Raw genomic sequence first — 13807 nt, forward strand, 5'->3', positions numbered from 1 at the left:
TACCACCACTCCTGGCAAGGTGTTCCACACACCCATCACTCTGTTTTAAAAAAAATAATAAATTCTACTTCTGACATTCCCCCCCCCCCCATAGTTTCCTTCAATCACTTTGAAATATGCCCCCTCATATTAGCCATTTCCACCCTGCGAAAAAGTTATTGGCTATTAATCTATGTCTCTTATCACCTTGTACACCTTGATCAAGTCATCTCTCATCCCCCTTCACTCCAAAAAGAAAAGCCTTTGCTCACTCAACCTATCTTCATAAGACATGCCCTCTAGTCCAGGCAGCATGCTGGTAAATCTCCTCTGTACCCTCTCTAAAGCTTCCACATCCTTCCTATAATGTGGTGACCAGAACTGACTGCAATACTCCAAGTGTGGTGTAACCAGGGTTTTTTGGAGCTTCAACATTACCTCATGGCTCTTTGAACTCAATCCTCTGACTAATGAAGACCAACACACCAGATGCTAGCTTAACCACCCTGTCAACTTGCAGGGCAACTTTGAGGAATCTTTAGACATGGACCCCCAAGATCCCTTTGTTCCACCACACTGTTGAGAATTCTGTCATTAACCTTAAATTCTGTCTTCAAATTCAGCCTTTCTAGGCGAATCACTTCACAGTTTTCTGAATTGAACTCTTATCTGCCACTTCTCAGCCCACAACGACCCTCTGCACTATCTACAATACCCAACTGTTGTGTCATCTACAAAGTTACTAATCCACCCTCCCACTTTCTTATCCAAGTCATTTGTTAAAATCAGAAAGGGTTGAGATCCCAGAACAGATATCTGCTGAACACCACTGGTCACCTACCTCCAGGCAGAATACACTCCATCTACTACCACCCTCTGCCTTCTGTGGGCAAGCCAATTCTGAACCCCTATAGACAAGTTTCCCTGGATCCCATGCCTTTTGACTTTCTGAATGAGCTACCATAAGGAACCCTGTCAAACGCCTCACTAAAATCCATATACACCACATCCACTGCTCTACCTTCATCAGTGTGCTTTGTTACTTCCTCAAAGAATTAAATCAGGCTCATGAGACAATGACCTGCCCCTCTCAAAGTCATGCTGACTCTCCCCAAATCAGACTTTTTCCAAATCCTTGTATATCCTGTCTCTAAGAATCATCTCCAATAATGTATCCACCACTGAAGAAAGACTCACTGGTCTATAATTCCCAGGATTATGCCTACTCCCTTTCTTGAACAAAGGAATAACATTTGCCACCCTCCAGTCATCAGGCACTACTCCTGTGGTCAGTGAGGATGCAAAGATCATCATCAAAGGTGCAGAAATCTACGCACCAGAGATGATCAGGAGCTGTTGGAGCAATTGTGGGAGCAAGTTTTGAAAAAGCCAGTGGAGCCAGTCAGGACATTTCGCATGCCAGAGATCGTAGGGCCAATAAAATGATGCTAGGTTTGAGTAGATCGGCCATTCTGGGAGCAGTCATTTTTGGAGTGGGACAGTGTTAGAGTGGGGAGTTTGAGGCTTTGATGTGAAGAGGCCTCAGGTTTTCGGGTAACTTCCTTTCTTCTTATAGTACAGTCAAAGTAGTGGGAATACCAGGCAGGGTAGAGGAATTTTCCCCATGCGGGATGTAGGAAGGCAGGGAGACCTCCGGTGTCCCTGACGACTACTCCCTAGGAAAAGCATCTTACAGACCGTGTTAGGGAACTGGATGAACTCTAGATCATTTTGGTTGATTGACAAGTGATACAGGGAGGTAGTTACAATTAAGGTGCAGGACATGAGTAACTGGGTGACTGTCAGGAGGACAAAAGGGAAAAGTGGCTAGTGCAGGGTACCCCTGTGGCCATTCCAATAATAAGTATACCACTTTGGATACTGTTGGGAGCGATAACCTCACAGAGGAAAGCCACAGTAACCAGGTCCGGCTCTGTGATAGGTAGGGGATTCATTGGTTAGGGGAACAGACAGGAAGTTCAGTGAGCAGCCAGAGGTTATGGTCCACATTGCTACCAATGACATAGGTAGAGTGAAGGTCCTGCAAAGTTCAGGGAGTTGGGTGATAAGTTAAAAGATAGAACTTCCAGGGTTGTGGTCTCAGGATTGCTAGCTGTGCCACGTGCGAGTGAGGCCAGAAATAGGAAGATCATACTGTTTTACATGTGGCTAGGGAGTTAGTGCAGAAGTGAGGACTTCAGATTTTTAGATCATTGGGCTCTCTTACAGGGCAGGTGGCACACCTTGCACCTGACCTGGAGGAAGACTAATATCATAGTGGGAAAGTTTGTTAATGCTGCACCGGGGTGGGATTAAACTATAGTTACAAGGGGATGGGAACCAGAGTGCCAGAACAGAGAGTGGAGAGATGGTGGAGACAGGTGGTGTTTAGCCTACATGCAAAGACAGGAATCCAAAGGTTGAGTAGGGTGGGAATAGAGCTGTTTCTATTTCAGTGCAAGGAATATTGTAGGTAAGGTGTTGAGCTTAGAGCATGTATCAGCATGTGTAAGTAATGAGCATTTGGATAGACATGGACTGTTAGGGATAGCATGGCTTTATGCATGGTAGGTCATGTCAAACCAATCATAGAGTTTTTCGAGGGGTTACTAGGAAAGTCATTGAAAGAAAGGCATTGGATGTTGTCTACATGGACTTTGACAAAGTCCTGCATGGGAGGTTAGTCAAGAAGGTTCAGTTGCTTGACATACGGAATAAATTGGACTAGACATTAACTTACCAGAGAGTGGTAGTAGAAGGGCGCCTCTCTGACTGGAAGCCTGTGACTAGTGGAGTGCACAGGGATCAGTGCTGGGACTACTGTTGTTTGTCATCTGTATCAATGATCTGGATGATTATGCAGTAAACTGGATCAGCATATTTGCAGATGACACCAAGATTGGGGGTGTAGTGGACAGCGAGGAAGGCTATCATGGCTTGCAGCGGGATCTTGACCAGCTGGAAAAATGGGATGAAAAATGGCAGATGTAATTTAATGAAGACAAGTGTGAAGTGTTGCACTTCGGGAGGACACACAATAAGTGATAGGGCACTGAGGAGTACGATAGAAAAGAGGAATCTGGAAATACAGGCCCATGATTCATTGAAAGTGAAGATTGATAGGTTTTTGATTAGGGCATCAAAGGTTATGGGGAGAAGGCTTGAGAGGGATAATAAATCTGCCATGATGAAACAGTGGAGAAGACTCAATGGGCTGAGTTGCCTAATTCTGCTTTTATGGTCTTATGAATGTGTTATCACAGTTAGAGAGGATCATAAAGAGAGCTTTTGGTACATTGGCCTCCATAAATCAAAATATTGAGTCCAGGAGATGGGATGTTATATTGAAGTTGCATAAGATGTTGATGAGTCCTAATCTGGAGTATTGTATGGAGTTCTGGTCACCTCCCTACAAGAGAGATATCATTAAGATTGAAATAGTACAGAGAAAATTTACAAGGATGTTGCCGGGTCTCAAGGACCTGAGTTATAGGGGAAGGTTGAACCGGTTAGGACTTGGTTTCGTGGGGTGTAGGAGAATGAGGGGAGATTTGATAGAGATATTCAAAATTATGAGGTGTATTGATGGGTAAATGCAGGCTTTTTCCACTGAGGTTGGGTTAGACTATAACTGGACATCAAGAGTTAAAGGTGAAAGATGAAATATTTAAGGAGAACGTGAGTGGGAAGATTTTCGGTCAGAGGGTGTTGTGAGTGTGGAACGAGCTGCCAGTGGGAAGTGATGAATGTGGGTTCGATTTCAAGACTTAAGAGAAGTTTTGTTAAGCACTGTACGTAAATGGGAGGAGTGGGGATGGGCTATGGTTCCAGTGCAGGTTGATGTGACTAGGCTGAATAATAGTTCAGTATGAACTAGATGGACCGAAGTGCCTGTTTCTGTGCTGTAGTTCTCTGACTCTAATGTCTTCTCTCACTTCCATTAATAACCTGGGGTATATCCCATCTGGCCCTGGGGTCTTCCCAAATGTTTTTCAAAAGTTACACATTTTCTTTCTTAACATTGACAAGTTCCAGTCCATCAGCCTGTTCTATGCTACACAGTCATGTGTGTAGAGAGAATAGAGCAGGGGTTGTGTTTTAGAACAATGCAGAGGAGTAGGTCCTTTGACCCACAATGTCTGTGCCAAACACAATGCTGAATTAAATTAAATTTCTTCTGCCTGTACATTTCTACATCTGTCCATTCCTGCACATCCATGTGGCTGTCTAACAGCCTCTTAAACACCTCAATCATATCTGCCTTCACCGCCATTCCTGGCAGTACATTACAGGCACCCACTTCGCTCTGTGTGAAAAATTTGCCCTGCTCATCTTTAAATCCACTCTCTCTCACCTTAAATGCATTCTCTCTGGGATTAGGCATTTCCACTCTGGGGTAAAAAGATACTGCCTGCCTACTCTATCTAAGCCTCTCATAATCTTACAAACCTCTATCAGGTCTCCCCTCAGCCACCACTTCTCCAGAGAAAACAGCCCAAGTTTGTCCACCCTCATTATAGCTCATGCCCTCTAATCCAAGTGCAACACACACCCCAGAATGCTGGAGGAACTCAGCAGGTCAGGCAGCATCAATGGAAATGAATAAACAGTTGACATTTTGGGCTGAGATCCTTCATCAGGACTAGAGAGGAAGGGGGAGGATGCCAGAATAAAAAGGTGGGGGGAGGGGAAGGAGGACAAGCTGGAAGGTGATAGGTGAAGCCTGGCGAGTGGGAAAGGTAAAGGGCTGGAGATGAAGGAATCTGACAGGAGAGGAGGGGCACCAGGGGGAGGTGAGAAGAGGTAACAGGCCAGAGTGGGGGATAGAAGAAGAGGGAAAGTTCTTTTTACTGGAAGGAGAAATTGATAGTCATGCCATCAGGTTGGAGGCTACCCAGACAGAATATAAGATGTTGCTCCTCCACCCTGAGTGTGGCCTCATCATGGCACAAGAGGAGGCCATGGACCGACATGTCAGAACGGGAATCTGAATTGAAATGTTTGGCCACCAGGAAGTTCCGCTTTTGGCGGATGGAATGGAGGCGCTTGATGAAGCAGTCCCCCAATTTAGGATTGGTCCCGCCAATGTAGAGGAGGCCGCATCGGGAGAACCAGACTTAATAGATGACCCCAGCAGATTTGTAGGTGAAGTGCTGCCTCAGCTGGAAGGACTGTTTGGGACCCTGAATGGAGGTGAGGGAGGAGGTGAATGGGCAGGTGTAGCACTTTGGACACTTGCAGGGATAAGTGCCAGGATGGAGATTAGTGGGAAGTGACAAATGGACAAGGGAATCACAAAGGGAGCGATCCCTGCAGAAAACGGGGTGTGGGGGGGGTGTGAGGTAAAGATATGCTTGGTGGTAGAGTCCCTTTAGAGATGGCAGAAGTTATGAAGAATGATGTGTTGGATGGGGAGGCTCATGGGCTGTTAGGTAAGGACAAATATCCTGTTGAACAACTTCTGCACCCTCTCCAAGCTTTCATGCCCTGTGATGGGGTGACCAGAACTGCACACAACATTTCAAGTGTTGCCTGACCGTACAGCAAGTGTGCCATATACCTTCTTTACCACCCAATATAATTGTGTGGCCTCTTTCAGGAAGCTGCTGACTTGGTCCCCAATGTGCCACTGTACATCAGTGCTGTTAAGGGTCATGTCATTAGCTGTGTACTTTCCCTTTATATTTGACCCCCAAAGTGCAACAGCTCACACTTGCCCAGCTTAAACTACAGCTGCCATTTCTCTGCCCATGTCTATATCTGATTTATATCTCTTTGATAATCTTCTACCATGCCCACAACACTACCAATGTTTGTGTCATGTGCAAATCTACTACCCCACCCATCTACATTTTCATCCAAGTCATTTATATACACCACAAGCAGCAGGTCCTAATGTGGATCGCTGCGGAACATCACTAGTCACAGACCTCCAGCCAGAATAAGTCCCATCAAGCACTACCCTCTGTCTTCTGTTATCAAGCCAATTCTGAATCCCACTGGCCAAGTCACCATCCTAATCTTGTTGATTAACCTTGTCATCAGCATCCCTTAGAGTCATAGAAAAGCACAGCACAGAAACAGGCCCATCGGCCCATCTTGTCCATGCCGACCCATTTGAACTGCCTACTCCCATTGACCTGCACCAGGACCATAGCCCTCCATAACCCTTCCATCCAGGTACCTGTCCAAACTTCTCTTAAACATTAAAATCGAGCACACATGCACCACTTCCACTGGCAGCTCGTTCCACACTCAGAACTCTTGAGTGAAGAAGATTCCCCTCGTATTTCCCTTAAACTGTTCACCTTTCACCCTTAGCTCATGACCTCTGGTTGTAGACCCGCACAACTTCAGTGGAAAAAGCTTACTTGCATTTACCCTCTCCTTACCCCTCATAATTTTGTATAGCTCCATCAAATCTCCTCTCAATCTTCTATGTTCCCAGGAATAAAGTCTGAACCTATTCTACCTTTCCTTATAACTCAGGTCCTCCAGATCTGGCAACATCCTTGTAGATTTTTACTGTACTCTTTCAACCTTGTTTACATCTTTCCTGTACGTAGGTGACCAAAACTGCACACAATACTCCGAATTAGGCCTCACCAATGTCATGCAATTTCACCATTACATCCCAACTTGAACATAACATTCCATCTCCTGTACTCAGTAGTTTGATTTATGAAGGCCAATGTGCCTGCCATAAGATTTCTTTATGACCTTATCAAACTGTGATGCCACTTTCAATGAATTATGGATCTGTATATCCAGATCTCTTTGTTCTACCATACTCCTCAGAGCCCTACCATTCACTGTGTAAAACCTACCCTGGTTGGTCCCACTGAAATGCAAAACATCACACTTGTCTGCACTAAATTCCATCTGCCATTTTTCCAGCTGGTCCAGATTCCGCTGCAAGCTTTGTTAGTTTTTCTTGTTGTCCACTACACACCCCATCTTGGTGTCATCCACAAATTTGCTGATCCAGATTACCACTGAATCAGCCAGATCGTTGATATAGATGACAAACATCAATGGACCCAGCACCAATCCCTGTGGCACTCCAAGTATTACAGGCCTCCAATCAGAGAGGCAACCATCTACTACCACTCTCTGGCTTCTCCCACAAAGCCAATGTCTAATCCAATTTACTACCTCACCTTGCATGCTGAGCAACTGAACATTCCTGACCAACCTTCCATGCGGGACCTTGTCAAATACCTTACTAAAGTTCATACGGACAACATCCAGAGCCTTGCCTTCATCAACTTTCCTGGTAACTTCCTCGAAAAATTCTATAAGATTGGTGAGACATGACCTACAGCACACAAAGCCTTGCTGACTATCCCAAATCAGTCCATGTTTATCCAAATACTCATTATTTGGTCTCTTAGAATACCTTCCAATAACTTTCCCACAACTGATGTCAGATATGCTGGCCTATGATTTCCTGGTTTATTCTCAAAAACTTTCTTAAACAGTGGAGCAACTCTGGCTCTCCTCCATTCCTCTGGAACCTCATCTGTCACTAAGGATGATTTACATATCTCTGCTAGAGCCCTGACAATTTCTACGTTTGCCTCTTGCACCATCTTGTCAGGCCCTGGAGATTTATCCATCCTAATTTGCCTCTAGACAGCAGCCACCTCCTCCTTTGGAATCCGTATGGAGTCCGTGAAGTTGATTCCATTTTGCCTTACTTCTATAGCCCCTTTGCGTAAATACAGGTACAAAAGAAAATCAATTTTAGATCTCCCTCATCTCTTTTAGCTCCACACGTAGATTACCATTCTGAACTTCCAGAGGACCAATTGCTGGATGCACTTCTCGCAAGTGTATTCGTCAAACACACTGGAGGTCTGCCTGCTTTCCCACATCCCACAAGAGGAGCATTCCACTATCCTGTCTGACATCTCTACTGTTCCTAACTGAGCAACTATAAAGAAGGAGAAACAATAAACTGAGGCAGAAAAAAAAATTCTACCTATTGCTTTTTTTGCCTTCCCTGATTGAAGCCTCTGCTCGCTGAAGCCTCGGAGCGCTAAAGCCTCAAAAAATCCCACTCTAACTCTATCCACTCCAATGGTGGCCACACTGCTTGTCCCTGCCTTACTTTAATTTGTTCTTGTCAATCAGTCCCAAACACCAATTTGCCGCTGCTCAAAGCTCCAAACTGCTGCAAGTCACTGCCTCTTTCTACTCAGACAGAGGACCTGAGTGGACTCCATCTTCTCAGGCTTCTGATCTCTCCGATTTGCCGCTGCTCAAAACACCAAACTGATGCGAATTACTGCCTTTTCTACTCAATCAGTGAACCTGAGGTAGCTACGTCTACTCAGGCTTCTGATCTCTCCGATTTGTCGCTGCTCAAAACACCAAACTGCCACAGAACGCTGCCTTTTCGTACTCAAGTCAGAGGACCTGAGGTAGCTACGTCTTCTCAGGCTTCAGATCTCTCTGATTTGCCACTGCTCAAAGCGCCAAACTGCCACAAAACGCTGCCTTTTTGACTCAAACAGCAAACCTGAGTGAGCTATATCTTCTCAGGCTTCTGATCTCCAATTTGCTGCTGCTCAAAGCATCAAACTGGCGCAAGTTACTGCGTTTCCTACTCAGTCAGAGGACCTGAGTGAGCTCTGTATTCTCGGGCTTCCAATCTCCAATTTGCCGCTGCTCAAAGGCCTTGTCAAAAGCCTTATGCTGTTCCTTTGTTCATGAAAGGTAATAGGGATAACCCTGTGGATTATAGACTAGTGAGTCTTTCAACAGCAGTGGGCAAATTATTGCAGAGGATTCTTAGAGACAGGATTTACAAGCATCTGGAGAAGTATAGTCTGACTAGGGTTGGTCAGCATGGCTTTGTGAGGGGCAGGTCATGTCTCATGGGCCTGATTGAGTTCTTTGAGGAAGTAACAAAGCACACTGATGAAGGTAGAGCAGTGGATGTGGCGTATATGGATGTTGCTAAAGTGTTTGACAAAGTTCCCCATGGTCGTTCAGAAAGTTTGAAAGTTTTGGATCTAGTGATCATAATTCCATTAGTTTCAGGATATAATTATAGAGAAGGATAGATTTAGTCCTTGGGTCAAAATTCTAAATTGGAGAATGCCCAATTTTGATGGTATCAGTAAGGCTCTGACGAGTGTGGATTGGGATACTTGTTTCCTGGGAAATGTGTGTTTGGTAAGTGAGTTGCCTTCAAAAGTCATCTTTATTAACAATCTATGATAACCTGTAAACTAGATCAGCAAATATGCAGATGACATCAAGATTGGGGTGTAGTGACAACAAGTTAAGACTATCAAAACCTGCAACATAATCTGGACTAGCTGGAAAATGGCAGTCGAAATTTAATGCTGACAAGTGTTGCACTTTGGGAGGACGAACAAGGGCAGGACTTAGACAGTGAATGGTAGGGCACTGTGGTAGAACAAAGCGATCTGGAATACAGATCCATAATTCATTGTAAGTGACATCACAGGTATATAGGATTGTAAAGAAAGCTGTTGGCACATCTGCCTTCATAAATCAGAATATTGAGTACAGGAGTTATGTAAGATGTTAGTGAGGTCAAATTTGGAGTATTGTGTATAATTCTGGTCACCTACCTACAGGAAAGATATCAATAAGATTAAAAGAGAGCAGAGAAAATTTACAAGGATGTTGCCACAACTTGAGGACCTGAGTCACAGGGAAAGGTTGAGCAGGTTGGGATGGACATATACAGAATGATGAGCGATATATATAGACAGGCTTTTTCCACTGACTTTGGGAGAGACTAGAATGATGGTCATGGACTAAGGGTGAAAGGTGAAATATTTAAAGGGAATGTGAAGGGGAACTTCACGCAGAGGGTGGTGACCGCGTGAAAGTGACAAATGTGGATTCATTTGCAGCATATAAGAGGAATTTGGATATGTACGTGGGTGACAGGGGTATGAAGGCCTATGATCCAAGGACTTGGCAGATGAACACTTCAGCATGGACTCGATGGTCCTGTTTCTGTGCTATAGTGCTCTACAACTCAATGACTGAAATTTGTAAATGTCAGTCCATTGTTGAAGAAGCAAGGGAGGCAGAAGATGGAAAATTATAGGCAGATGATCCAAGGTGATCAGATGGCAGATCCTGATGATACCCAGTTTTGCATCCCACCTGCTCACCCTCGGCTCCCTCTTCTCTTCTCACGGCATTCCAGCTAGTCTCCTGGAGTGTCGAAGTCTGCCGGTCTGGAGCAGAGACGCCTCTATACACCCAGTGTCGCACGTTCTCCACCATTCCCCGTGTACATGGAGCCCTCCCCCTCCCCATCATCCTTTAGATGCTTCCCTACTCTATCATTAGAGAAATTACTTTCCCTCCTGATGTAAGAACATAGAACAGGACCTTCACCCCACAGTGTCTGGGTGTTTAAGAAGGCATATGCTGTATTGGCCCTCATTAGTCAGGGGATTGAGTTCAAGAGCCACAAGGTAATGTTGCAGTTCTATAAAACTCTGGTTAGACCTCACTTAGAAAATGGGGTTCCGTTCCAGTTGCCTCATTTTAGGAAGGATGGGGAATCTTTAGAGAGACTGCAGAGGAGATTTACCAGGATGCTGCCTGGATTACACAGCATGTCTTATGAAGACAGGTTGAGTGAGCTAGGGCTTTTCTGTCTGGAGTGAAGGAGGATGAGAGGTGACTTGCCTTGGTAGAGATGTACAAAATGATCAGAAGTGGACATCCAGAGAGTTTTTCCCAGGGCAGAAATGGCCAATACCAGAGTTTATCCATTTAAGGTGATTGGAGGAATGTATGGGGGAGAGTCATAGAGTGACAGGTTGCACTACCATGTAGGGTGGTAGAGGCAGATACATTAGGGACACTTAAGAGACTCTTAGACAGGCACACGGATGAAAGAAAAATAGAGGGCTAGAGAAATAATGCTGTAGAACAGAGGGAGCTCAGGGTACGGGTATACAGAGAGACCGGTAAATGAGTGGGGAGAGTCATAGAACAGTGGGAGCTTGGGGTACACATACACAGGGAGACCGGTAAATGACAGGGGAGAGTTGCAGAACAGAGGGAGCTCGGGGTAAATGTACACAGAGAGACTGGTAAATGACAGAGGAGCATTATAGAACAGAGGGAGCTCAGGTTACAGGTACCCAGAGAGATTGGTAAATGATGGGAGTGTTGTAGAACAGAGGGAGCCTGGGGTACAGGAACACAGAGAGACCGGTAAATGACAGGAGTTTTGGAGAACAGAGCGAGCTTGGGATAGAGGTACACAGGGAGGGAAGCTGAGGAAAAGAAATTACAGAACAGCTTGACCTCAGTGGTTGGGAAGATGTTGAAGTCCATTAAAAGATGAGAGTACTTGGAGGCACATGATTAAATTAGGCCAAATTCATCATGGTTAATTATTAGTTTAATTAGTTAGGCACAACATTGTGGGCTGAAGGGCCTGTTCCATGTTATATACTTTATGGTACCCCTTATTGTCTGCCTGCACTGCACTTCCTCTGTAGCTGTAACACTTTATTCTGCATTAGGTTTTCTTTTTTACACTTGTGATGTCTGTTACGTTAGGCATGATCTGTCTGAATGCTTTTCACCGTTTCTCGGTACACGTGACAATAATAAACCTATACCAATACCAGTTGAGACTAGGTCAGAAAGGCACCATAGTCGGCGTGGGCAAGTTGGACCGAAGAGCCTGTTTCCATGCTAAAGAACTCTGCATCAATGGGACATTTCATACCACACCTTGTCGACTGAACCTGTCCATACACACATTAACAAAGGGACAGGTTGTGCTGTATAAAACTCTGGTCAGGCTGTAGTAGGGGTACTCCATTCAATTCTGATCACCCAGACTTCATGGAAAGATGGAATACAAAGGTCAGCTAGCCAAAAATCAAGGAGGATACCAGTTTTTTTCAGATATATAAAGTGTAAAAGAGAGATGAGAGTGGATATTGGACCACCGGAAAACATCGCTGTAGAGGTAATAATGGGGAACAAGGAAATATGGAGTGAACTGAATAAATATTTTGCATTAGTCTTCACTATGGAAGACACTAGCAGTTTGCTGGAGGTTCGAGAGTGTTGGGGCAGAAGTGAAGGCAGTTGCCTTCACAAGGGAGAAGGTGCTTGGGAATCTGAAAGGTCTGAAGTCACCTGGACCAGAAGGACTACACCACAGTGTTCTGAAAGAGATAGTGGAGGCATTAATAACAATCTTTCAAGAATCACTAGATTCTGGCATGGTTCCAGTGGACTGGAAAATTGCAAATGTCACTCCACTCTTTAAGAAAGGATGGGGATAGACGAATGAAAATTATTCCTCAGTGGCCAGGGAAATGTTGGAGTCAATTGTTAAGAACAAAATTTTGGGTACTTGGAGGCACAAGGTAAAATAGGCCATAGTCAACATGAGGGAATAATAGGCATGATAGACGAAGTAGAGTAAGTGGATGTTATTTACGTGGATTTTCAGAAGGCCTTTGACAAGGTACCATGCATGAGGCTGCTTAAGAAGATAAGAGCCCATGGTATTATAGGAAAGACACTAGCATGGATTGAAGTTTGGCTAACTGGCAGGAGGCAAAGAGTGGGAATAAAGGTGCCTTTTTCTAGGTGGCTGCCAATGACTAATGGTGTTCTGAAGGGGTTGACATTGGGACTGCTTTTTATGTTGTATGTCAATGATTTGGATGACGGAATTGATGGCTTTGTGGCCAAGTTTGTAGACTATATGAAGAGAGGTGGAGGGGCAGGTAGTGTTCAGGAAGCATGAAACTGCTGAAGGAAGTCACCAGGAAAGTGGATGAAAGCAAGGAGTGGATGTTGTCTACATGGACTTTAGCAAGGCATTTGACAAGGTCCCACATGGGAGGTTGGTCAAGAAGGTTCAATCGCTCAGCATTCAGAGTGAGGTAGTAAATTGGATTAGACATTGGCTTTGTGGGAGAAGCTAAAGAGTGGTAAGAGATGGTTGCCTCTCTGACTGGAGGCCTGTGACTAGTGGTGTGCCACAGGGATCGGTTCTGAGTCCTTTGTTGTTTGTCATCTATGATAATATGGTTAGCTGGATCAGCAAGTTTGCAGATGACACCAAGATTGCGGGTGTAGTGGACAGTGAGAAAGGCTGTCATGGCTTGCAGAGGATGTTGAAGGAGGTTTTTGTCCAATGGCTTTCATCAGTCGATGCACTGAGTACAGGAGTTCAGATGTTACGTTGCAGGTTGTATGAGATGTTGGTGAGGCCACACTTGGATTATTGTGTGCAGTTTTGGTTACCATGCTATAGGAAAGATACCATTAAGCTAGTCAAAGTGCAGAGGAGATTTACAAGGTTGTTGTTGGGACTTGAAGGACTGAATTATGGAGAGAGGTTGGCAGGTTGGGACTTTATTCCTTGGAGCGTAGGAGACGGAGGAGTGTCTTTATGGAAGTGTACAAAACCATGAGGGGCACAGAGAGGGTGAATACACACTCTTCCCCACAGTTGAATGCAGAGGACATAGTTTTAAGGTGAGCGTGGGAAATAGATTTAATAGGGACCTGAGAGCAGACACAGGAGTGTAAGTGGATGTTGTTTACTTGAATTTTCAGAAGGCCTTTGATAAAGTGCTACATATCTTGCTAAGCAGCCTCATACAGGAAAGATTCTAGCACGGATAGAGCATTGGCTGATTAGCAGGAGGCGAAGAGTGGGAATAAAGGGAGCCTTTTTGATTGGCTGCAATTAGAGCCTCAGTGGAGGAGCAGGTAATGTTGAGAAAGCAGGGAAGCTGCTGAACGATTTACACAGGTTAGGAGAATGGGTAAAGAAGTAGCA

The sequence above is a fragment of the Hemitrygon akajei genome, chromosome 18 (assembly GCF_048418815.1).
Source record: "Hemitrygon akajei chromosome 18, sHemAka1.3, whole genome shotgun sequence".
Lineage (NCBI taxonomy): Eukaryota > Metazoa > Chordata > Chondrichthyes > Myliobatiformes > Dasyatidae > Hemitrygon > Hemitrygon akajei.